This window comes from Leopardus geoffroyi, chromosome B3 (genome assembly GCF_018350155.1).
Source record: "Leopardus geoffroyi isolate Oge1 chromosome B3, O.geoffroyi_Oge1_pat1.0, whole genome shotgun sequence".
NCBI classification, from domain to species: domain Eukaryota; kingdom Metazoa; phylum Chordata; class Mammalia; order Carnivora; family Felidae; genus Leopardus; species Leopardus geoffroyi.
This window is the reverse complement of record NC_059337.1, coordinates 27,618,598-27,645,297: the sequence shown is the minus strand read 5'-3', so window position 1 is coordinate 27,645,297 and position 26,700 is coordinate 27,618,598. Positions and strand designations below refer to the sequence as shown.

Genomic DNA, 26,700 nt, shown 5'->3' with positions numbered 1-26,700 from the left:
AAAACAGGATACCTGTATCCCTTGGACAAATGCCTAGTATTGCAATTCCTGGGTTGTAGGGTAGCTCTATTTTTAATTTTTTGAGGAACCTCCATACTGTTTTCCAGAGTGGCTGCACCAGCTTGCATTCCCACCAACAATGCAAAAGAGATCCTCTTTCTCTGCATCCTTGACAACATCTGTTGTTGCCCGAGTTGTTAATGTTAGCCATTCTGACAGGTGTCAGGTGGTATCTCATTGTGGTTTTCATTTGTATTTCCCTGATGAGGAGTGATGTTGAGCATTTTTTCATGTGTCATTTGGCCATCTGGATGTCTTCTTTGGAGAAGTGTCTATTCATGTCTTTTGCCCATTTCTTCACAGGGTTCTTTGTTTTTTGGGTGTTGAATTTGATAAGTTCTTTATAGATTTTGGATACTAACCCTTTATCTGATATGTCGTTTGCAAATATCTTCTCCCATTCTGTCAGTTGTTTTGTAGTTTTGCTGATTGTTTCCTTCGCTGTGCAGAAGATTTTTATTTTGATGAGGTCCCAGTAGTTCATTTTTGCTTTTGTTTTCCTTGCCTCCAGAGACGTGTTGAGTAAGAAGTTGCTGTGGCCAAGATCAAAGAGGTTTCTGCCTGCTTTCTTCTCGAGGATTTTGATGGCTTCCTGTCTTACATTGAGGTCTTTCATCCATTTTGAGTTTATTTTTGTGTCTGGTGTAAGAAAGTGGTCCAGGTTCATTCTTCTGCATGTCGCTGTCCAGTTTTCCCAGCACCACCTGCTGAAGGACTGTTTTTATTCCATTGGATATTCTTTCCTTCTTTTTCAAATATTAGTTGGTCATACGTTTGTGGGTCCATTTCTGGATTCTCTATTCTGTTCCATTGATCTGAGTGTCTGTTCTTGTGCCAGTACCATACTGTCTTGATGATTACAACTTTGTAGTATAGCTTGAAGTCCGGGATTGTGATGCCTCCTGCTTTGGTTTTCTTTTTCAAGATTGCTTTGGCTATTCAGGGTCTTTTCTGGTTCCATACAAATTTTAGGATTATTTGTTCTAGCTCTTTGAAGAATGCTAGATGTTATTTTGATAGGGGTTAATAATAATGCTGGTGTTATTTTGATAGGGGTTGCTTTGAGTATGTAGATTGCTTTGGGTAGTATCGACATTTTAACAATATTTCTTCTTCCTATCCAGGAGCATGGAATCTTTTTCCATTTTTTGTGTCTTATTCAATTTCTTTCATAAGCTTTCTATAGTTTTCAATGTACAGATTTTTCACCTCTTTGGTTAGATTTATTCCTAGGTATTTTATGGTTTTTTGTACAACTGTAGATGAGATCGATTCCTTGATTTATCTTTTTGTCACTTCATTGTTGGTGTATAGGAATGCAACCGATTTTGTGCATTGATTTTATATCTTGCAACTTTGCTAAATTCATGAATCAATTCTAGCAGTTTTTTTGTGGAATCTTTTGGGTTTTCCATATAGAGTATCATGCCATCTGCAAAGATAGAAAGTTTGACCTCCTCCTGGCTGATTTGGATGCCTTTTATTTCTTTGTGTTGTCTGATTGTAGAGGCTAAGACTTCCAATACTATGTTGAATAACGGTGGCAAGATGGACATCCCTGTCTTCTTCCTGACCTTAGGGGGAAAGGTCTCAGTTTTTCCCCACTGAGGATGATATTAGTGTTGGGTTGTTCATATATGGCTCTTATTATCTTGAGGTATGATCCTTCTATCCCTACTTTCTTGAGGGTTTTTATCAAGAAAGGATGGTGCATTTTGTCAAATGTTTTCTCTGTGTCTGTTGAGAGGATCATATGGTTCTTGTCCTTTCTTTTATGGATGTGATTAATCACATTAATTGTTTTGTGGATATTGATCCAGCCCTGCATCCCAGGTATAAATATCACTTGGTCGTGGTAAATAATTTTTTTAATGTATTGTTGGATCCAGTTGGCTAATATCTTGTGGAGGGTTTTTGCATGCATGTTCATCAGGGAAATTTGTCTATAGTTCTCCTTTTTAGTGGGGTCTCTGTCTGGTTTTGGAGTCAAGGTAATGCTGGCTTCATATAAAGACTTTGGAAGTTTTCCTTCTGTTTCTATTTTTTGGAACAGCTTCAGGAGAATAGGTGCTAACTCTTCCTTAAATGTTTGGTACAATTCCCCTGGAAAGCCATCTGGCAATGAACTCTTGTTTTTTGAGAGATTTTTGATTACTAATTCGATTTCCTTATTGGTTATGGGTCTGTTCAAATTTTCTATTTCTTCCTGTTTCAGTTTTGGTAGTGTATATATTTCTAGGAATTTGTCCATTTCTTCCAGATTGCCCATTTTATTGGCATATAGTTGCTCATAATATTTTCCTATTATTGTTTTTATTTCTGCTGTGTTGGTTGTGATCTCTCCTCTTTCATCTTGTTTTTATTTATTTAGGTCCTTTCCTTTTTCTTTTTGATCAAACTGGCTAGTAGTTTATCAATTTTGTTAATTCTTTCATAGAATCAGCTTCTGGTTTCATTGATTTGTTCTACTGGGTTTTTTGTTTTTTTTGTTTTTTGTTTTGATAGCATTAGTTTCTGCTCTAATCTTTATTATTTCCTCTCTTCTGCTGGTTTTGTGTTTTATTTGCTGTTCTTTTTCCAGCTCTTTAAGGCATAAGGTTACATTGTGTATCTGAGATCTTTCTTCCTTCTTTAGGAAGGCCTGGATTGCTATATACTTTCCTCTTGTGACTGCCTTTGCTGCGTCCCAGAGGTTTTGGGTTGTGGTGTTATCATTTTCTTTGGCTTCCATGAACTTTTTAATTTCCTCTTTTACTTCCTGGTTAGCCCATTCATTTTTTTTGTAGGATGTTGTTTCATCTCCAAATATTTGTTACCATTCCAAATTTTTTCTTGTGGTTGGTTTCAAGTTTCATAGCATTGTGGTCTGAACATATGCACGGTATGATCTCGATCTTTTTGTACTTGCTGAGGGCTGATTTGTGTCCCAGTGTGTGATCTTTCTGGAGAACATTCCATGTGCACTGGAGAAGAATGTATATTCTGGTGCTTTAGGATGAAATGTTCTGAATATATCTGTTAAGTTCATCTGGTCCAGTGTGTCATTCAAAGCCATTGATTCCTTGTTGATTTTTTGATTAGATGATCTGTCCATTGCTGTGAGTGGTGTGTTGAAGTCTCCTACCGTTATGGTGTTACTGTCGATGAGTTTCTTTATGTTTGTGATAATTTATTTATATATTTGGGTATTCCCACATTTGGCACATAAATGTTTACAATTGTTAGGTCTTCTTGGTGCATAGACCCCTTGATTATGATATAATGCCCTTCTGCATCTCTTGATACAGTCTTTATTTTAAAGTCTAGATTTTCTGATATATGTATGGCTACTCCGGCTTTCTTTTGTTGACCATTAGCATGATAGATGGTTCTCCATACCCGTACTTTCAATCTGAAGGTGTCTTTAGGTCTAAAGTGGGTCTCTTGTAAACAGCATATAGATGGATCTTGTTTTCTTATCCATTCTGTTACCCTGTGTCTTTTGATTGGAGCATTGAGTCTATTGATGTTTAGAGCGAGTACTGAAAGATACGAATTTATTGCCATTATGTTGCTTGTACAGTTGGAGTTTCTGATGGTGTTCTCTGGTCCTTTCTAAGTTTTGTTGCTTTTGGTATGTATGTATGTATGTATGTATGTATGTATGTATGTATTTTTTCATCTTTTTTTTTTTTTAATTTTTTTTTCAACGTTTATTTATTTTTGGGACAGAGAGAGACAGAGCATGAACGGGGGAGGGGCAGAGAGAGAGGGAGACACAGAATCGGAAACAGGCTCCAGGCTCTGAGCCATCAGCCCAGAGCCCAACGCGGGGCTCGAACTCATGGACCACGAGATCGTGACCTGGCTGAAGTCGGACGCTTAACCGACTGCGCCACCCAAGCGCCCCTGTATTTTTTCATCTTTTCTCCCCTCAGAGAATCCCCTTAAAATTTCTTGTAGGGTTGGTTTAGTGGTCCTAAACTCCTTTAATTTTTGTTTTGTCTGGGAAACTTTTTCTCTCTCCTATTTTGAATGACAGCCTTGCTGGATAAAGAATTCTTGGCTGCATATTTTTCTGATTCAGCACATTGAATGTATCCTGCCACTCCTTTCTGGCCTACCAAGTTTCTGTGGATACGTCTGTTGCAAACCTGATTTGTGTTCCCTTGTAGGTTAGGGACTTTTTTTCCCCCTTGCTTCTTCCAAGATTCTCTCCTTGCCTGAGTATTTTGTGAATTTGAGTATGATATGCCTTGTTGATAGTCAGTTTTTGTTGAATCTAATGGGAGTCCTCTGTGCTTCCTGGATTTTGATGTCTGTGTCTTTCCCCAGGTTAGGAAAGTTTTCTGCTATGATTTGCTCACATAACCCTTCTACCCTTATTTCTGTCTCTTCCTCTTCTGGGATCCCTATGATTCTGATGTTGTTCCTTTTTAATGAGTCACTGATTTCTCTAATTCTTAAATCGTGCTCTTTTGTCTTAATCTCCCTCTTTTTTTCTGCTTCATTTTTCTCTATAAGTTTGTCCTCTATATTGCTGATTCTGTGTTCTGTCTCATCCATCCTTGCTGCTGCAGCATTCATCTGTGATTGCAGCTCAGGTATAGCATTTTTAATTTTATTATGACTAGTTTTTACTTCTTTTATCTCTTCAGAAAGGGATTCTAATCTCTTTTTGACTCTAGCTAGTATTCTTATTATCGTGATTCTAAATCCTGGTTCAGACATCTTGGTTGTATCTGTGTTGATTAAGTCACTGGCCGTCATTTCTTTGTGCTTCCCTTTGGGTGAAGTCCTTCATTTTGTCATTTTGAAGGGAGAAAAGGAATTAATGAGGTAGAAAAGTTAAGATTAAAGATAATTAAAATTAAAAAAATATTAAAATTAAAAATACACGGACACAAAATCGAATAAATGATGCTAGATCCTAGGTGTGTTTTGGTCTGGGCGTTGAAAGTGGTTTGACAGGTTAGAGAAAAAAAAGGGGGGGTAAAAAGGAAATCATTTGGGAATTTGAAAAAATGAATACACTGAAGTAGACTAAAATAAAATGATGGAAGTAAATTAGAATTTGAGAACATTTACACAAAAGTAAAAAATATAGTAAAAAATTAAAGAAAAATACTTTTAATAAAATTGAAAATAAAAATGAATTTTTTTCCATTTCTGTATTCAAGAAAAAGAAGTAAAAAAGAGGAAAAAAATTGAATAGATGGACATGCTAACAGATTGAAATATGACTGAAATTACTTCATTTTCTCCTAGAAGTCAGACTATGAAGTGCTTTATAGCCCATAAACTAATTAGGTGGTGGGACCTGTGTTCTTGAAAGGGAGGTTGGCCCAGTTGGGTGGGGCTCAGTATAACAGCTCCATTCTCCACTAGATGGTGCTGCTTACATACTAGGGTGGAGAGTTGTGGCGCTTGTAGGTTGGTATGCGCATGTGTGGGAGTGGTGAAAATGGCGTCACCCAGCTACCCAGTCTCTAGTATCCTTCTCCCTGATCAGCAATCACACACCCATCATCTCTCTTCAGCTTTTGTCCACGCTACAGTTTTTCACTGTCTGTGACCAGGCCCCAGGCAGTACCTCTCTCCTGAGTTTTGTCTCAGAAAGGCTGTTTTCCCTGGCCCCTTACTTCTGAAGGACTGTGGCTTTAACCCATTCTGCCCCTCTACAGAAGGGTCTCACAGAGCAATGGCTGAATGATCAATGGCTGAATGTCGTTTGCACCCAGGAATGCTTGCTGGACCATGCTGCTTTTGGTACCCCAAGACTGCAGCCAGGTGTCAGCCCACCCCAGAAAATGTTTGTGAGATAGTGTAGCAGCAGAGTTTCAGGGATTATGGAAAATCACAACACACATCTGGTACCAGGCTTCACCTTTAATGACCTTGTTCCAGCACCAGAGAATGTGGCCATTTTCTGGGGTCTGCTGGGACCAGGTGGCTTCAGCAGTCTCTACCAAATGTCCTTCCAGCAGTGGAACCACTTTTCCCTGTGTGGCCCAAGAACCTCCTGGACTCCACTCTTTTCTTGGGGATTCACCCTTCCTACGAGAGCACCTCCAGGTATTGAGTTGTGGAGTTTCAGACTTTGCACTCTCCTTGTTTATAGTCTTAATGGAATTTAAACCCTCTCCTTTCTCCTTTCTCCTCTCTCCCTTTTTAGTTTAGTCCCTGTGGCTGTTTCTAATTTTCCACTTTCTCTCTGGTTGCTTTTGGGGAGGGGTGCTTTCCCATATTCTTCCCACCCCCCATCTCTGTCTTCTCTCTACCCGCAAAAGCACCTCCCTTCCCATGGCTTCTTGCTCCCCAAGTTCACCTCTCCACACCATGTACCTGCTGAATTCTGTGGTTCAGGTTGTGCAGATTGTGGTGTTAATACTCCAATCAGTTTTCTAGGTGTGCAGTGGTTTAGTATTGGTCTGGCTACATTTCATGGACTTGAGACACACAAAAAACTTCCATGCTCTTCCGCCATCTTGGCTCCTCCTTCTCCCTCTTAGCACTTCTTTAGCTGCATCCTACATTCTGATAAGTTGTATTTTCAATTTCATCTAGTTCTATCTTTTAAATCTTACTTTGAAACTCCCTCTTTGACCCATAGATTAGTTAAAAGTAAGTTCTTTAATTTCCAGATTTTTAGAGATTTTCCTGTTGTTTTCTGTTACTGAATTATAGTTTGATTTACTTAAGGTCAGAGAACTTATTCTGTATGACTTCAGTTCTTTAATATTTGTTGAAAATTTTTTTATGCCCTCGCTTTATGGTCCATTTTGTTGAATATTCCATGGGCTTAATGTAATATGATTTTCCCACTGTTTTATAACACTAATGCTACTTGCAAATAAAAATTGTTTATACTTAGGCCAAGCAATAACTTGTGAAACTGAAATACTGCTGTTTTTTTGTGTTTGTAATTTGCTATAGAAGGTGGAGGATGTTGGAGAAGTTTTAGGAAAATAGTATGCTTGACCTTGTGTTTCTGAAACTCCTATGCTTCCAGAATCCCCTGGGAGCATTCCCACATTATGAGGGGGAGATCTGGATGCATACTTAGACCTGTGGGCTTTCTAAAAGCAGAGTCAACATTGTGGCATTCCTAGGATCTACTGTAGGAGTCCACTCTAGGGGTAGAATTTGCCTTAGGTGAGGACTGAGAAGTTATTTAAGTCTGGGGTAGAGCTGTTTTCCCAGAACCTTAGGGGTCTGATGGGTCCTGCTGTTGCCATCTGCACCCCTCCTCACTAAGAGAGAGTGGGTCTTGGGGTGACCTGCAGATCTTCTCATCTGCCCTCCCTCTCTGCTGCTGCCAGCTACTCTCCTTATGCATTATGCCCTCCTTGATCCCTCTTGGCCTACTGTACTGTAGCTGTGTCATACTTTGCACTTTCTATTGTGCCATCTAGTTCATTCATTATGTGAGTTGTGTGTTATCTGCAATTTTGTTCTGTACTGATTCCTGGTGCCTCATACAGAACCTGGCACAGAGTAAGTGCTCAAAAAATATTTATGAAACAAGAATGTTCCCAGAGTGTCTTTAGATATTTGACCAGGTACTGAGGTCCTACTCTGCGTCTAGTCTAACCTGGCTCTTGGGAGTGGGAGCACCATCCACCTCTGACCCATGAGTGAATGACTGTCTGGCAATGAAGCATCAGGTAGGGTTCCCTTTGGCCTTTTAATAGCTTCATGAGATGAAATAATTTCAGGAAGTTCTCTAGGTTATTTAAACTTCTTGTCCTATAGATAATCCTGTTTGGCACTTTCTTAACTGAAGATTTGGGGTTGTATTTCTCATCCTTGTAAAGTAGTTCTTGGTAAAGCTCCAAAGAACAAAATTGGATCAATCTTTCTAATTCTTGAACTTTGCATATTTAATAGGGTTTCTGGAGATTTCCCAATGCAGCATTCTAAAAATTCCATTATCACAGTGAAGGCTTCTATGCCCTTATACTATATGAAATCATATTGAAACAGTGTGACACGGTCTTAATGACAAATATTTCACAATATAAAGGAAATAATACTTTTCCCCTATGTGCCCCCCATTTAATATCTGGAATTATGTTTTAGGAAGAATTGCCACCACGGGTTCCTTTCTGTTGGAAACAAGGAGGTTTTTCTTTCCTTTTCACTCACTTTATCTAATTGAAGCAAAATGATGTAGCCTTTGTGTGAGATCATGTGTCATTGCCCTGGGTCCTTTAATTTAGAAGCTCATAAAACATTTGGTTTAAAAATTAACTGTGAAATGAAATTCAAAATAGATGAATAGAGAACACCTCTAGTCTTCCAGGGGGCCTCTACTTTAATCTCCAGAAATGGGAGGTGCATTTGGAGAGAGGCGAGATGCTATATTTCACAATGCAATGTACATACCACAGTGCCATTTTCCAGTGGAAGCCTCCAAGTCAAGCCTTCCTAATTTTTGTTATTGAATTTTGCAAGGCTGAAATTTAAATTATAGCTGTGGCTAATGGCTCTGCCCCCTAATTCATTTCCCTTTGTCTGCAAGTCTTTTCTTATTGCTGAGATGTTACTATTGTGATTCACAGAACATATTGCTTCTAGTAGCATCTGGCAGACTTTGTCTAGCAGGCTCCATTACCTTGTTCCAGAGATGCCTTTCTTTTTCTTCTTTGAAGTCAGAGACTTCAGAACTGCAAGAGAGCTGGTGGATTATGTAATACAATTCCTTTACTTAACAGAAAAATATGCTGAATTTCAAATACACTTTTGTAATTGAAAGAGTTGGATGGGGCATGAATCTTCTAACTATACTTGGCCATGCTGTCTACATTTCTTCTGATAAGATCACAACTTGATATTTCAAGGGTTTTCAAAGCAATTCATTAGAAAAATATCCGGTATTTTGTAGATTTGTCTTGAAGGAAGTGTCCCAGCACTCCTGAAGGTTGTTACCCATGCCCTTGACTGTTCCTGGACATGCAGTCTCTGAACTGAATTATCTGTTTTGAAGCTAGATCAAGTTAAGAGGTATGCGTGTGTGGGCGGGGGGTGGGGAGGATGATAGTGCATAAAGAAGGGCCACAGTGGGACCTGAGAACTTTAACTTCAAAGAAAATAGTGATGATATTGATACCTAGCAGAGCTAATGTGTGAAAAGGCAAGCACAGCTCTGAAAATTCTGTGTTAATAGGACCTCCACCATAATCTCATGAAATGGGCTTTATTATTATACCCACTTTATAGGTGAGTAAATTGAAGCTCAGGGAAGTTAAATTGCTTGCTAAAAGTCCCTGAACTGGTAAAGGTGAAGTAGGGGCTCAACCCTTGCTTCTACCTAGGCTGCATCACTTGTCAAGGAGCAGGGAAATGTCTGAAGCCAGAATTGCAAAAGCTAGACAAAGAGTGAACAAATGTCTGTTATGGCATACCATGGTCCAGCTTTGTGTTTGCAAATGTTATATTATTTAAGTCCAAAAACGTGTGGTAGTCCAGAACCTGTGAATATATGACCTTATAAGGCAGAAGGAAATTTGCAGATGTGATTAAGTTAAGGGCCTTGGGAGAGTATATTGGATTATCCAGGTGGGCCCAATTCCTTGAAAGTGGAGAACCTTTCCCAGCTGTGGGTAGGAGACATAATTATGGAATAAGGGTCATAGAAAGGTGATGTGATTACTTTTTATCCACTGTTGATAGCTTTGAGAATTGAAAAGATGGGCATTGGTCCTGGAATATGGATAGCCTCTAGAAACTGGAAGAGCTGAGGAGATGGATTCTTCCTAGAGCCCTCAGAAGGAATGCTGTCCTGCTGACTGTATGTTGGGTTTCTGACTTATCAAAGTATAAGTCTGTGCTTTTTTAAGCCACCTACTTTGTGACAGCAGCCCTAGGTAACTAACATAGGAGGTTCCCATGAGGGAGGTGTTACACTCCTGTTTTATAGCTGGAGAAACCATGCAGAAGACAACTTCATACAGATCTCAGCTGTGGTAAGTGGGAAAGGCAGGACTGAACTCATCTTCTTCCATGACCACCTACATCCTCTTAGGAGGGAGAGTGGAAGTATCAAAGATTGCCACATGGTTGCTGAGCTTCATTACATAGCTGAGAATCGGGGCCTCAGCTTAGCTGCCTCGTCTCAAACATGTGGGTGGTGCAAGGAGCTGATTGCCCTTGTGTATATGCAAGAAGAAATCAGAAGTTGATAGGTGGGGGCTTGCCTTTTCTCCCAGTTTTATGATTAATCAAAAGACCTGGCTGCTATGAGCTGGAGGCATCAATTGGGAGGACATTTGGGGCAAGTGTGTGTGTGTGTGTGTGTGTGTGTGTGTGTGTGTGTGTGTGAGTCAGAGTGTGAGGAGGGTGTAGAATGTGTGTGTGTGTGCAAGTGTGAGATGGTTGATGCTGCATGAGTGTGCAAGATTATAGATGTGTGTGAGTGTAAAACTCAGTGGATGTGTGTGTGTGCAAGATTGTGTGTGTCTGTGTATGCTTGTTAGTGTGAGTGTGATTGTGTGTGTGCATGTGCATGAATATGAAACTGAATATGTGTTGAATGTATGCATAAGATAGATCCCAGTGCTACTTTGTCTTCATGTCACTGGATTACCTCTGGCACCACAATTGGGCTGCTCTGAGGCAGGGGTGGAGAGTCTGACCTATTGCCCACACCTGGCAGTTTGGAGAATTGATTCCCTGGAGGCCTGGGTGCCCTCAGTATTAGAAGCAGACAAGTCATGACCACAGGGGAGTGTCCACACCCAAGTCCTGGCCTGAGCTTCAGTTTGCATGTCTCCCCACATGATCTCCTTTAGGAGATGGGGCTCAGGATCAGGGTGCAGGAGGCACTGCCATGACCCCTCAGCAAGGGCACATCACACTGAGGACAGGGATAGGCTTATATCCTTTCCTTTACCACTTGAGACCTCCCAGGGTGTGGACCTGATCTAGCACTGGGGAGGGATGGGAACGACAAGGGGCAGGTGGCATCAGGGCACATCTACTGGGGACAGGGAGAGTGATGGGAGCAGTGGGATATTTCTTTCTCCCATCTGTTTTGCTTCTATGGTCTAGCTTGGGCAAGTCTCTTGATAGTACAGTACAGTTTCATTGTTCTTGAAAGTTATTTTATTTGCTGACAATGTGTTATTTTTTTTTTTACAAATGGAAAAAAATATTTTGTTTTAAAATCTTTGCTACATGTCATTATTTTTGTCACTGTAAAGCTCAGCACAGATGCCAGCAGTACAGAAATGGCCAACAAGAAAAAAAAAAATAAAACCCTGAAGGAAAATCAGAAACAAAACCCCCAGAGCCTCGTCTCCCTCCTCTCTCCTTCCCCAAAAGCTCTATAATAACTGTACAATATTATAGTCCTGATCACATTTAAAAACAATTATTAAAAACAAGGATTCCATTGGAAGCTCAACTTTTTGGATTCTTAAACTGTGATATAAATATATATATATGTATACGGTATGTGTGCACATAGAATAAAAAAAAATCTCCTTTTCACCTCCACTACCTGGCACCGGACTGGAGACAAAAGGGAGAGAAACCCAGTAATGATGTTCTCTCAGCCTCTCTAAGGCCATCTATGCCCCTCAGTTTCCTATGGCTACGTTTAATATGTCTTCTCCTTATTAATTCAGTCTTGCACTTAAGATACTGGCCTGAGCCAATTAAAAAAATGGCTGCTACACATGACTGTTACCTGAGAAATGTACAGAGAGAGAGTAATAACCTGTATCTGCATTTATATGGCTATAGTTAACTCTGTGACCCTGTTAGAATGGGAGTCCAGGCCCCATCTATCACATGGATTCGTACTCTTGTATCATAAAGCAAAATCCAATCTTAAGATTGGAGGGAGCAAAGAGGAAGAACTATAGGTCCAAAACAGACCCAAGTCTCAGTTTCTAGTCAGACTGAACTGGGAATGGGATGAAGGAGGCTACTTTGCAAGACTTGGTTTAAACTCCAGCAGTGAAGATTTCCCTGGGACTGCTAATCCAAGAAGTTGAGTTTCCATGCAGAAATAACCTCTACAGAACACACATCATCTGTGATTCTCACAGAAAAATGCAGCAAGTATGGCCAAGTATGGGGTTTTAAAAGGGGGTTATCTTCACACCCTAAACATCTGTAATGTTTGCAGATATTCTCTATAAGGTGAGAGCACCAAAAGCAGGAATGACCCAGCTTTACTACTAAATATGTTCGATGAGAGACAAGCCATATCAAAAGACTTTATATATCTGCTTAGAGTTGCATATTGGCTGGGAATAGATGTAAGTGCAGCAAAGATGTTTGTTTAAATACTCTTTGGCTGCAATACTAAGTGGAAAATACATAGAAGATTTAACTCCTTAGGACTCTTTGAAAATTACATGGAAAAACAAAGATAAAATCTGAGACAAATTCTGCATAACTCCCTAATAGGGAGAAAAAGATAGAGAAACACACATGTGCATGCACGTACACACACACACACACACTTTCCTTCTCCCTCTCTCACTTCCTCACTCACTAGGCAGCAGAAAGAGCCTATGCTCACTTCCTAAAGCCATACAGGTATATGTAACCTACCATGTTTCATGATCTTCAAATAGGAGGACATTTCTCCTCTCCCCAACTTTATTCACAATTTCTTTCCCAAAACAAGCCACAGTATCCAAGGCAAATAGTGGATGAATGGATGTCAGTTTCTCTAACCTGCCTATTGACCCTAGGAAAAATCATTTCTGCATAAATCTCTGGTCAGGAGGTGTAAGGAAAGGCATTCTTAACTTCACCCAGCCTCAGTTTTTCAAAGATCCCCAAAGCCTTCAGGATTCACCCCATTTCTTCTCAGAGGCAGGAGGGCAAGGAAAGGCCAGAAGGGGAAGGGGTACACATTAGGGGTGAGGGAAATTATGGGAGAGGGACTTTTATTTTCTTTACAGAAACATTTGCTTTTTAAAAACAAACGGTGACTTTCCTCCCCCACCCCTTATATCCTCACCCCAATAGTTCTATTCTGAAAAGGAGGGAAACATAGTTAGGTCAGGAAATTCTTCGTTGTTGTAGCTGTTGCTCTGGTCTCCCAGCATGGACAGCATCTCCTGGAAGACCTCAGGCGGGCCAGGTTGCCATGCTGATAGCTGTTGCTCTCTAGAACTTGAGCGATGATGAGGCTGCTGGCCCTGCTCCTGTGGCCAGACTTACACCCTCTGCTGTCTGTGTCTGGAATTGTCCTGTAGTCTGTCCAGTCTCAGGAGCAAAGTTGGATCCATGATTGGTGAGACTAGGGGGAGGCAGCAGCACCAAGTGACGCAGTTGAAGCACCAGGGAGGGACATGGGGCTGAAGGAGGATGGAGTCTGAAAGCTTCCCATACCAAACTGGGAAGAACGAGTCTTGGCTGTAGCCTGAGTAGCCACCTGCTGGGCAGAGAAGTCTGGGCGGGTGCTAGGGGTCCAAGTTGGGGCTCCTTGGGGTGAGTTGGAGTGGTGGGAAATCTGGGCCAACATCTGCCCTGCAGAAGCTGATGGCTGGACGATGGTTACAGGAGAGGCCAGACCACTATTTCTGAAATTCTCTGCCGGCTGGGGGTGGGGGTAGGAGGGAATGTGTTGTCCTGTGAGAATAGCTGTTGGATGGCAGGGACAGTGCTGGAGGAGATGCCTTTACTCTGATCTGCACTGATGTTGGAGTAGATTTCTGAAAATCTTGGATCTCTATCCTTGGCAAACAGACCATCTGACTTCTCAAGGGGCTTACTGTGTTCTGGCCCTGTGGTTGTTACAGGCTGAACAGAAACCTGGGAATGATTGTAGCCAGCCAGTCCATCGCTTCCTGATACCACATCCAATTCTGTTTGCTGTTGATGCTTCCTGGATGCCAACTTCCCTGAGCCCATCTCTAAGGGTAAATTAGCCATGGGACCTACCTGTGGTCTCTGGATTGTGTTGGACAGTGTAGGCCTTGGTTGATGGCTGGAGTTCTTCACATTGGTGTTGGTACAGATGATATACTCAATTTCATCTGAGTGAGGGTTCTGGAAAGTAAAGGAGCTGGTTCTCATCCAGAGCCATTCCCGGTTCTTAGACCAGAACCAGAACATGACAGACAACACTTGGCCTTTTAACTTCACCACTTGTTACAAGCTGTCTCTTAGAAGCTGTGGGTCTTCAGGATGAGAGAATTCTACAATATTCTTTCCTAAGAGTTCCTGTGGTTGGTAGCCAACAGTAGCCACACAGCAGTGTTCCACAAAAGTGAATATCCCCTCAATGTTGTGCCGTGAGATGAACTCTGTTGGTTGACAAATGTTATTCATGTCTGTACAGTTGGGAGAACTGGTTACCTGTAGTCTGCCAATGGCCACTAGGCAAAATTTGCTCCCCTGGCCAGCCTCTGGAACATCATCTGGGAGGGAGACACCTGCTGGGGGCCAGGCCTTGGTATAGCCTGTGCAGTGGACCACCACAAAATGAGGTTCCCCATCCTTCACAGAGCCAAGTCCATTCCTGCATCTGTTCCTCACAAAGCTCAGTCTATTCATGGAGACTGGGTCCACAGAGCTATTGCCACACCTCCTATGGCAAATAAATGATCTCCTTGAGCCCATACACATCTTCATGGAAGACTGTTGGCCTTCCTTTTTCACTGTTCCAGTCTTCAGGTCTGGAAGGATACGCCCTGTCAGGTCATTTTCTGAAGTGGAAAGCTGATCATGAAGTTTGTCCACATCATCTGGATGCACCTGATCATAGAGTGTGCTACCAAACCATTCAGACTGGTTCAAAACAGGGGTCACTGAGTCAGAGATGTAAACTACCTGACCTATCTCACATGAGACAATAAACAGAAAGCCATCCACTGCCTCCAAGATCAAAGGTTTGAGTTCCTGATCAGTGAGGAATGAAGGCTTGTAGGTGCCATCAGTGGATGTATTCCCAGTTCCTCACAAGGAATTCATGTGAGAGACTGCCATGGGTAAGATGGTTAGCTTGTCTGGTTTTTGAGCCAGGGCACTACAGGTGGGCACCATGTCTGACAGTTCTGTGATGTAGGCTGTCATCTTGTTCCGTTGCCCCTGTTCAATTTAAATGTGATTTTCCCTGGTGAGTCTCTGTTTATCTGCAGAGCTCTGCTCATCATCCAACATGGCAAGTCACTCCTTATCATTAGACATCTGATCATCATCACACCTCAAAAATTTACCTTCTCCATCATCATCAAAATCCAACCCTGGTCACCACTTAATAGCCCTGTGGACAATGGTTCCTCCACCTTGAATCCCAGCCCCAGGGTTTCCTGAGGCAATGGCTGGACCCAGTGATGGTACATCTGATGTCATTTCTGGGTAGCTCAGTTCGTTAAGCATCCGACTCTTGATCTCAGCTCAGGTCTTGATCTCACAGCTGTGAGTTCAAGCCCCACGTTGGGCTCTGCACTGGTTGTGAAGTTGGGGTTAGCAGCAGCCGCTGCCTTGGCCGCAGATGCCACTACCTACGCACCACCCCCCCAGTGGGAGGAGCCACCACCACCGAACTGGGGGAAGGGGGAGGGGAGAGCCACTCCCCAAACGCGGTACCCTACAGCCACCACCGCTACCACGGAATCCAAGATCGACAATGTGTTATTTAAAAGATTCTCTTTTGGTATTCTACAGAACCCTTCCCTCTTTTCCTCATTTCTTCCTTTCTCCTTCCTTCCTGTCTGCCTGCCTGCCTGCCACTTTTAGAGCACTGGAGGTCTGGAATGCACAGATTTCTAAAAATTTCTAAATTGACACATAACATCGTGTAAATTTAAAGGGTACAACATCTTGACTTGTACATTTGTATATTGCAGTATGATTACCACTGTAGTTTAACCAACATATCTATCACAGTTACATAATTATCAATTCTTTTATGTGGTGAGAATAATTAAATCTAGTCTCTTAGCAACTTTGAAGTTTATGATACAGTACTGTTGGCTATAATCACTATGCTGTACATTAATTAGATCTCCAGAACTTACTTGCCCTCTGGTTGCAAGTTTGTACCCTCAAACATCTGCCCAATTGCCCGCCCCCCACCTCTCCCCATCCCTGGTAACCACCATTTTGCTCTGTTTCTATGTTTGGCTATTTTAGATTCTAAATATAGGTAAGTTCATACAGTAATTTGCCTTTCTCCATCTGACTTATTTCATTAGCATAATGCCCTCAAGGTCCATCCTATTGTCACAAATAGCAGGATTTCCTTTTTCTCACGGCTGGATAATATTCCATTACACACACACACACACACACACACACACACACACACACACCATATCTTCTTTATCCATTGATGGACAATTAGGTTGTTTCAATATTTTGGCTATTGTGAATAATGCTACAATGAACATGGGGGTGTGAATATCTTTTTGAGTCCTGTTTTTATTTCATTTGGAAGTAAAGGAAACAGACATACCTAATGTGGTATTTTCATCCTGTGGTGAAAATAATTTCCATTTGATGATATGTGACCATAGAGCAGTCATTTTGGAAGAATGTTAAAAGGAAGTTGTGGGAAACTTCAAACAACATGTTTTTCTAAACTCTATTTCAATTTTTAGGATATAGTCACATGAAAAAATAGTGTTTGGTAACATCCTAATTCCCTAAATGGATCTGTGGAATTGTAGCCACCTATTGTGATTCTCCAAAGCCAGAAGAGTTAACAACTGGCATATTTCTTTTACTGTGGTAGCTAAGCTTCTGTAGTTTCTTAGCAGAAATGTTTGTAGTATGTAATAGGAATTTGTACCTTATGAACTTAGCCCTGAAAATTCAGTGACACAATTATTCTTATTTTCCTTTTTGAGGAGAAACCTAATCTGTCCTCCTAGGCAACAGAGGATCAATTGGAGACTGGATATGTTTTGTATGATTGAGGACTGCTGCAAATGACACCTTTAAGCTCCAGGATCTATAATTTTGTGTAACATAAGTCATGCCAGAAAATTAACTCAGTATTATGTGGGTAATACCTAGAAAGAAAATATATGATTTGTTCATATGCATTCTCCTTAGGTCACACAGTACATGAGGGGCCTTTCAAAGGGAATATATCGTATAAAAACCAGTAATGGTAAAATATCAGCAAGAACAAACAGCCAGGACTGACAAAATACACATAAGGGCAAAAAAAAAAAAAAAAAAGTGGGCATTGGAGGCAGGGTAGATTGCTTCCATCTGCTCACATGCTATCTTCCAAAGCAGGGTGAGGGCCTGGGGTCGGGTGATGTTTGGGAGCATATAACACAATCCACCCCAGTCCATCCACTGGTCACAATGGTTGCCTCTGCACCCAAATATATAACCTCCCTACAAGATGCACTAAAGCTGTCACCCTATTCAGCCTCCTGGTCCAATCTGGGAGCTACAACCTTTGAGTAGGAATTCTCTGCCTCTGATTCACACTATGAACCAGTGTAAGATGGGGATGCCATACAACCCACTTCTCACCCTGGGAGGGCACTGTGAGGAAGCACACAGGCTTATAGGGAACCTACACAGGTGGCATCAACTAATAGCCTCTCATTCCAGCATCCACCTCACACCTCAAGCCCGCATGTTCCGGCATCTACCTCTTACCTCACAACCCCCTGTTCCAGGATCCACCTCACATCTGCCAGTCCCTGTTCTAGCATTCACATCTCACCACACAGCGTCCTATACCAGTATTCCCTCTCACCTCATAGCCCTCTGTTCCAGCTTCCATTTCTCACCTCACAGCTCCATGTTCCAGCTTCTACCTCTCACCTGACCAGCCCCTGTTCTAGCATCTGTTTCTCGCCTCACAGCCCAGCGTTCCAGCATCCACCTCTCACCTCACAGCCCTGTGTTCCAGTTTCCACTCCTCATCTCACAGCCCCATGTTCCAGCATCCACCTCTCACCTAACAGCCTTTGTTCCAGCATTCACCTCTCACCTCCCAGGCCTCTATATTCCAACATTCACCTCTAACCTCACAGCCTCATGTTCCAGAATCTTCATCTCACCTCACAGTCCCATGTCCGGAATTCATTTCTCCCCTCACAGCTTCTATGTTTTAGTATCTGCCTCACCCCTGTGTCCAAACCTCCAAGCTCATTAGGTACATTTTTGGCTTCTTGTTTGTCAGAGGTGACCCTCTTATTAAATATTTTCTATCATATCAGTTGAGTTGCGATTTTCCCTCACCTTGTATATTAGTATTTTTTATGGACTACTGCCCAGTCTATAAAGCCTTGCTACCTATTTTAGGTTTTAGGTTTTTGTATCTGGAGTGTCATACTTTGGGGCCAATTTCCAAATTAGTCAGCATTTTCTATGTCCACAGCCATCCAAACATCCCAGTGACTTAACCTGTTGCTTTCTGCTCTGCTGGGATCTGATGACAGGACTGTTGCCTGCACAGAACCTCTGAAGCTCTGCTCAGATTGGCATTTGTTATTCTGTTCTGAACAATAGTAATTCTAGATAGGCACACTTTTGGTTTCATGGAGGAAAACCTTATTAATAATAAGGGAAAGAAAATATAAGGAATTAAACAATTATGGTAAACATAAAGAGGGAGAGAAGTACAGAGAAGAGCAAAGAAGGCTCATACATCAAATTGGGTACTCACAACATCCAACCTTCTGTCTGGGGAAGCCCCTCAAAGAACAGCCCAGGTGGAGTCTTGATTGAGGGTGCTGGGTGGAGCATCCTCCCCTCAGGTGAGACTTCCAACTAACTATTCCCGCCAAGGCAATATGTATACTACCCATGTGTTGTTTATGATTAGTCATTAAGTTTGCCTTAGTGCATACCCAAGCGAGCTGGGGCTAGGACACTTTTCTCTGTTTCTCTTATCATATCTCACAATCTTTGGAGTCTATACATCTGCATATTTCTCTTCCCTCCCTGATCCATTCCAGGGGGTCAGCCTGGTCTGGCTCAAGGAGGTGATGCATGTTAATCCCTCTTGGCATCAGGAACAGAAGGGCCAGTTCTGATCCTAAGGCAAGATATGGAGTACAAACCAACTAAGCCCTCCATGATTGTGTATGTGTGGCTCTGGGCAGAAATGCATGACAAATCACACAAACAACTTCTATACGGAACACATGCCTGCTTGTGTGGCCTCAGTGGACTAGCAGGACTAGACATTGGCTCCCAGATAACCTGCAGCCACTCCCAGGGTACATGTTCTTTTGCCTGTTCTTTCTGGTTGCCTCTTGACAGGGAAAGCCCAGTAGCAATTAGGTTTTGGAAACATTGCAGAAAGGTATATGTGTATGTATGTTTAACCAGCATTTTCCATGCCTATTGTGTCACAGGGTTTTATGTTAAGCTAGATTATCAACACATCAAGGAACTCAGGATCTTTGGAACACACTTAACATTCCATCCATTTTCCATTTCATGTGAGACTCAGTAGAGAAATGGCTGAAAGTGCTGCTAGTGAGAAGGGAGCCCGGTGGTGGCATGTAGGGTGAGAGGTTGTGGCTTTGGTGCCAAGTGCCTAAGGATCATTCAAGCCCAATGTAGTCAGTCTGAGGATAGGGTTAGGCTGAAGGCAGAGAACACTGATTCAAAGTGAGGATAATGTTTAGATTCCAAGGCACTGGTCCTAATGAAAACCTGGGTCATTTGATAGTGTTCACTTTCTGTGTGTGTCTCTCTCTATTCTTTGCTCCCTCTCTCTTATCTTTTTCTTCTCATTCTTCTTCCTCTTTTCTTCCTTCTTGCACTAGTGTAAGGCTACATTGTCATAATAGCAGAATATGTAGTATTTTTTTATGTAACAAAATAACTGGAATAACTGAATATAATTGATTTAAGCCCTTAACTATATCATAAGGAATGCAATTAAAGTAGGACTTTATCATCACCCATGCAATCTACTTCATAAGACATTGAAAGTGGTTACCCACATTAACAGAGGTTCTGTGATTGGCATGACACCTGTCAAGGTGGTTGGAACCTACATTGCCCAGAATAGTTTATAAACATTTTGAAACAACTTTGCCTGTATTGTTTGTAAAAATAATAGTTAAAAAGGCATTGCATCACGTAAAAGTGATCTCTGTGAGCACTGTTGAGAAAACTTGCATTTCAATGTGGATTTTGAGCTTAATTTTAGATTTCTGTAGTATATCACACATAACAGACAAAATATAGAGATATATTCTTGCTTGTGAGAGCTGTTTCTAAGTGATTTGCAATCTCTGAGCAGAATGCATTTAGGTGCAGACTTCATGAGATTATGTACAGTGCTTTAATTTATTATCTTTCATGAAGATTTCAGTGATTTTAAAGTCAAGTGCATTAAAAACCATTTTTGACCAATTAGAAAAATGTTCTATGTATTGCTTTTCCCAAAACTAGAAAAAAACAAGACAAATGAAACCTGCCTTGGAATGGTAGTGAGAAGGAAAAGAACTTTGCATCTTGGCAACCTGCCTCATTATATTAAACAAGAGTCAGGGAAATTAACATACACCCAAATAGGCTGCTTAGAACTTACTTAAGGCTCCATGCTGTTTTGAAGTTTGTTGATCTGCAACATTTTCCTTTAATTCGTTCTTGCTGTTCTTTACTCTTTCTCATACACACACATACAAAGCAAAAAAAAAAAAAAAAAAAAAAAAAAGATGTGCATTTTTTTGGCAAGTAGTTGGTTTGTTTTAAATGAAAAATGATGAGATTAAACCCAGACCCCTCCTGAGCATGACCCAATTGCCTGGCCCTGACTGCTGGCACATCCTCTCCTTTCCTTCTGCCTCTGACACTGCAAAAGGGGTTGCCTTTTGGCCCTGGACACCTATTCAGGCCTGAATCTTCCTGTTTCTCTGGGTGTCTTGTGTCCTGACTGTGTCATACCTTCAGGCCTCTCTGTCCCAGGACCTCAATCACTCTGTTTACTAAATACTCATTTCTTGTTTACAGGGACTGGGCATACCAGTTTCTGTATTTACTGAGTCCTCAATGCCAGGCGCAGTGACCAGTGAATGCACTGTTGTTGCTGTGCTATTTTTCAATTAAAATGAGCATCGTGTGAATGCTCCTTATATTTTGATGGCATTAATTTCAACGTTCCAGATTTAGGAAGATATTGCCATGGAATTCTGGAATGAGAAGGGTCTTTGGGGTCATCAGATTTGACCCCAAATATTCTTATTCTTTATTATTTATTTTTTTACTGTAAGTGCTATGCTGAATAGGATCCTAAGTTCTATCCTCGATTTAAATTTTGCAATGACTTGGAGGAGAGAAGCAATGACTTTTTTAAATTAAAGTTTTAATTTTGACATAACTACATATTCACATATAGTTGAAACAAAGAAATACAGTGATTTCCTGCACTCTTTATCCACTTTCTCTCAAGGATAATGTTTTGCAAATTGTGGGGGTGGGAAAAATTTCCCTTCTTCCCTCCTATGTGCTTTGTCTGGTCTGGGAACCCTAAAGTTTCCCAGAGCCAATTCCAAAATGGTCTCCCCCTAGCATCAGGCAATTCTCAGATACCAGCAGGGTGTCTGAGAACTTAACTCAATTTATGACAGTATCTACTCAGTGCTAGCACATAAGATTCCACAGGTTAAGTGTTCCATGCCCAACCCCAACTTCAGAAACCAGTCATAAGCCCCTGGCTTCTGACCAACTTGCAACAAATTAGAGATTCCAAAAACCTCCTCCTTAGGTTTGATTAACTTGCTAGAGTGGCTCACAGAATTCAGGGAAACACTTATTTTTATTAGCTTATTAAAGAATGTGAAGAGATACATTGGGCAAGGTACCCAACAAAAGAGTTTCTGTTCTTATGGAGCATGGGGCCCAGCTTGGTGGCATGTGGAAGTGTTTTGGTTCCCCAAGCATGGAAGATCTCTGAAAACAAGGACCAAAAAGCTATCATTTTGTGTTTTTATCGAGGCTTCATTACATAGTCATGATTAAATAAGTCATTGGCCATTGGCCGATTCAGCCCCTCTCTAGAGGTTGGGGAGTGGGGCTAACAGTTTTAATTCTCTAATCACACGGTTGGTCCTCCTGGCAACCAGCCACTGCCCTTGGATGGGGTCCAAAAGTCAACTTCATTAATGACACGACACCCATTTCCTTCCTTCCTTCCTTCCTTCCTTCCTTCCTTCCTTCCTTCCTTCCTTCCTTCCTTCCTTCCTTCCTTCCTTCCTTCCTTTTTTCCTTCCTTCCCATTTAAATTTTTGTTTAAATTCCAGTTAGTTAACATACAGAGTAATATTAATTTCAGGTGTACAATATAGTGATTCAACACTTCCATACAACACCTGGTGCTCATCACAACAAATGCACTCCTTTTTTATTTTAAGTTTTTATTTAAATTCTGGTTACTTAACATACAGTGTAATATTAGTTTCAGGTGTACAATTTAGTGATTCAGCTCATCCATTGAACACCTGGTGCTCATCAACATAAGTGCACTCCTTAATCCAGTTTAACTTTCATAGGTCTGAAATGTTTTTAAGAACTGTAGATGAAGACTAGATATAGCTGGGAAATAAATGTTGGTCATTTGAGTGACAAAAGATATTTTTTTAATTAGTCATTATATCACTATGTCATTGTGTCAGTTGGTTTGATAATTAAGTTTCTCCTATTAATCTATAGGAGAAAACAAACTAATTTTGTACATGTAGGAGCCCCATAAAAACATGAGACTCAAAGATATGGCCAAAGAAGGCAGCTTTTATACCTTTTAGACAAGAAAATAATAATTTTGTGAAGAATTGACAAGGCAAAGGGATTTGTCTACTACTTGGATAGGAAATTAGTGAAGTAACAAGTCTTGTTTATATAGCCTTTTCAGCCCTAAATTCCTGATGAGGATGGCTTCTATCCTAGTACAGGAAAAGTACCTTTCATATATGAGATTTATTTTTTCTTTTAAGGGGATCAACAAAAGGTTCAGAGTATCTTTCTTGCAACAGCTGTTTATTAAGTAACTTTGATTCAAAATAATCAATATGCCAAAATGGCATATTTTGGGTCTGACATATTTGGCTCCTCTTTACAAAACTGTAGTAGAATATCACAACCAGGACATTAACATTGCCACATTGAGGATACAGAACATTTCCATCCCCACAAGGATGCCTTATGTTTTCCTTTTGTACCCACACCCAATTCCTTCCATTTCTTATAACCCCCTTCTTACTGACAATTACTGATCTTCCCACCATTTCTATAATTTTATCATTTCAAGAATGTCCAAATTGAGTCATACATTGAGTGACATTTTAGAATGGGTACTCAGTGTAATTCTGTTGGAGGTTCATCCAGGTTGTTGCATGTATCAGTGGTTTATACCTTTTCATTGCTGAGTAGGATTCCATAATGTAGATGTTCCATGGTTTGTTTAACCACTCAACTCTTTAAGGACATCTGGGTTATTTCCAGTTTGGGGTAGTTACAAATAAAGCTGTGATGATTATTCATGTGCTGATTTTGTGTGAACACAGGTTTTCATTTCTCTGGAATAAAATGCCCAGGATGGAATTGGTGGGTAGTAGGGTAGTTGCACGTTTAGGTTTTTGGACCATTTTACATTCCCACCAGCAATGTGTGAATGATCCAGTCTCTGCATCTTCACTAGTATTTGGTGTTGTTTCTACTTTTTATTTTAGCCATTCTCCTAGGTGTGCTGGGAAGTCTCATTGTTTCTAGCCCTAAAGCCCCTTCAGGACTCTGTGGGAGAAACATCTGCCTGCCCTTTTTTCTCCCTCCAACTTGTTCTGAGGTACAGACCCATGGCTGTGTTTCATTCCCCCACAGGTGGATTATGAACTCTGTGAGGGGCACTGCTGGCTTTTGTTTCCTGGCCATTCCCTGAGCACAGTTGTCTGTCACTGCCTTGACATTGTGCCTTGACTGTTACATGAATAGGAAACGCTTGCTCACATTTTGGAGGCACTGGCCTCCTCAAGGGGTCATGTGAGGGGATGGGGTGGTTTTTACTTCAAGAGTCCCTGGTGGGTGGGCAGAAGGGCTCTCTGCCATGTCCTGGGCCCTGAGTATCCATCTGTGCTGAGGGAAGAAGGGCCTGCCATGTCCCATGACTGGGTCCAAAGCCTGAGGCTTCAGGTGATCTATCCTTCAAAATCAAGGTGAAGATATTCATACCCACTGTGCTTTGCTGGGCATACCAGGTGCACTGGAGCCCACATTGCAAAGCGGTGTCAAGTAGCACTGGCCTGCCCTTTGAAATATTTCTGTCATGCAGGCTCTTGCACTCTGGGCCTAGAATGGGAGGTGCAGCCCTGATGATCTCTGAAATGTCTTCTGGGCTATTCTTCTACTGTGTTGGACAGTAGGTTTTGGCTTTTGTTTAGATGGCTGACTAATCTCCCCACTGTCTTGATGAATAACTCCTAGCTTCCCATGTGATGTCAGATCCAAACTGATGTCTTTATGAAATTTGGCCATATGCTTTGTGTATTCTCTTGAAGCTTTCTCATTTCTTTTAGTTTGGATAGGCTGAAAATTCCACATTTTAAAGTTTGGCTTCCTTTTTAATTAACTGTTCCATCTTTAAGTCACTTCTCACTTCTCTCATTTTACTCAAAGCTGCTCCTGCAACCCTTTGCTTAGAAGACTCATCAACCAGTTCGCCAATTTCATCCCTTACAGGTTCTACCTCTCACAACTAGGATACAAACACAATTCAACTAAGTCCTTGGCCAGTTTATAACAAGAATTTCCTTTTCTTCATTTTCCAATAACATGTTCCTCATTCTGTCTGAGACTTCCTCAGAATGGCCTTTACCATCAATAGTTCCACCAACATTTTATTCTCAACTACTTAGATATTCTCTCTGAAGACTGAGACTTCTCCTCAGATGACTCTCCTACTTCTGAGCCCTTGCCAGAATTGTTTTTAATGGTCTATTCACAGCAATTAAGGCTTTTCCTAGTGTGCCTCTCCAGAGTCTTCCACTCTCCACCCATTACCTAGTTCCAAAGCTGCTTCCATATTTTTAGGTATTATAGCAGCATCCTCACTTCTCAGTTTCTTAGGACTGCTATAACAAAATGCAACAAACTGGATGGCTTATAAATGACAGGCATTTATTTCACAGACTTGGAGGCTGGAAGTGGAAGTGCCAGCCTGATTAGATAAGGGCCCTCTTTTAGGTTTCAGACTTCTCATTGTATCATCATGTGATGGAAGGGTCAAGAGATCTCTCTGTATCCTCTTTTATAAAGGCACTAATCCCATTCTGAGGATTCCACCTTCATGACCTCATGAACTCCCAAAATCCCACCCTCTAATACTATCACTTCAGGTGTATGAATTTTGGGAGGACACAAGTATTTAGACCATAGCAGCAACCATTAGCATGGTACAATTTTATTTTTTTAATTTAATTTTTTATTTTTAAAATTTACATCCAAATTAGTTAGCATATAGTGCAACAGTGATTTCAGGAGTAGATTCCTTAGTGCCCCTTCCCCATTTAGCGCATCCCCCTTCTCACAACCCCTCCAGTAACCCTGTTTTTTGTCCATATTTATGAGTCTCTCCTGTTTTGTCCCACTCCCTGTTTTTATATTATTTTTATTTCCCTTCCCTTATTTTCATCTCTTTTGTCTCTTAAAGTCCTCATATGAGTGAAGTCATATGATTTTTGTCTTTCTGTGACTAATTTCACTTAGCATAATAGCCTCCAGTTCTATCCATGTAGTTGCAAATGGCAAGATTTCATTCTGATTGCCAAGTAATACTCCGTTGTATACATATACCACATTTTCTTTATCCATTCATCCATCGATGGACATTTGGGCTCTTTCCATACTTTGGCTATTGTTGAGAGTGCTGGTATAAACACGGGGGTGCAGTGTCCCTTCAAAACAGCATACCTGTATCTCTTGGATAAATGCCTAGTAGTGCAATTGCTGGGTCGTAGGGTAGCTCTATTTTTAATTTTTTGAGGAACCTCCGTACTGTTTCCAGAGTGGCTGCACCAGCTTGCATTCCCACCAGCAATGCAAAAGAGATCCTCTTTCTCTGCATCCTTGCCAACATCTGTTGTTGCCCGAGTTGTTAATGTTAGCCATTCTGACAGGTGTCAGGTGGTATCTCATTGTGGTTTTGATTTGTATTTCCCTGATGAGAAGTGATGTTGAGCATTTTTTCATGTGTCATTTGGCCATCTGGATGTCTTCTTTGGAGAAGTGTCTATTCATGTCTTTTGCCCATTTCTTCACAGGGCTCTTTGTTTTTTTGGGTGTTGAATTTGATAGGTTCTTTATAGATTTTGGATACTAACCCTTTATCTGATATGTCGTTTGCAAATATCTTTTCCCATTCCCTTGGTTGCTTTTTCGTTTTGCTGATTGTTTCCTTTGCTGTGCAGAAGCTTTTTATTTTGATGAGGTCCCAATAGTTCATTTTTGCTTTTGTTTCCCTTGCCTCCAGAGACGTGTTGAGTAAGAAGTTGTTGCGGCCAAGATCAAAGAGGTTTTTGCCTGCTTTCTCCTCAAGGGTTTTGATGGCTTCCTGTCTTACACTGAGATCTTTCATCCATTTTCCATGGTATAAGAAACTGGTCCAGGTTCATTCTTCTGCATGTCACTGTCCAGTTTTCCCAGCACCACTTGCTGAAGAGACTGTCTTTATTCCATTGGATATTCTTTCCTGCTTTGTCAAAGATCAGTTGG

At 41.2% G+C, this 26,700-nt stretch overlaps 1 protein-coding gene and 1 pseudogene across 1 annotated transcript in view; one reads left to right on the top strand and one right to left on the bottom strand.

The window, feature by feature from the left end:
- The window catches only part of OCA2 (OCA2 melanosomal transmembrane protein), a 504,847-nt gene that overhangs the window by 147,689 nt on the left and 330,458 nt on the right, over nt 1-26,700 (top strand). The window lies entirely within an intron of this gene.
- LOC123582638 lies at nt 12,352-15,365 on the bottom strand (annotated as a pseudogene).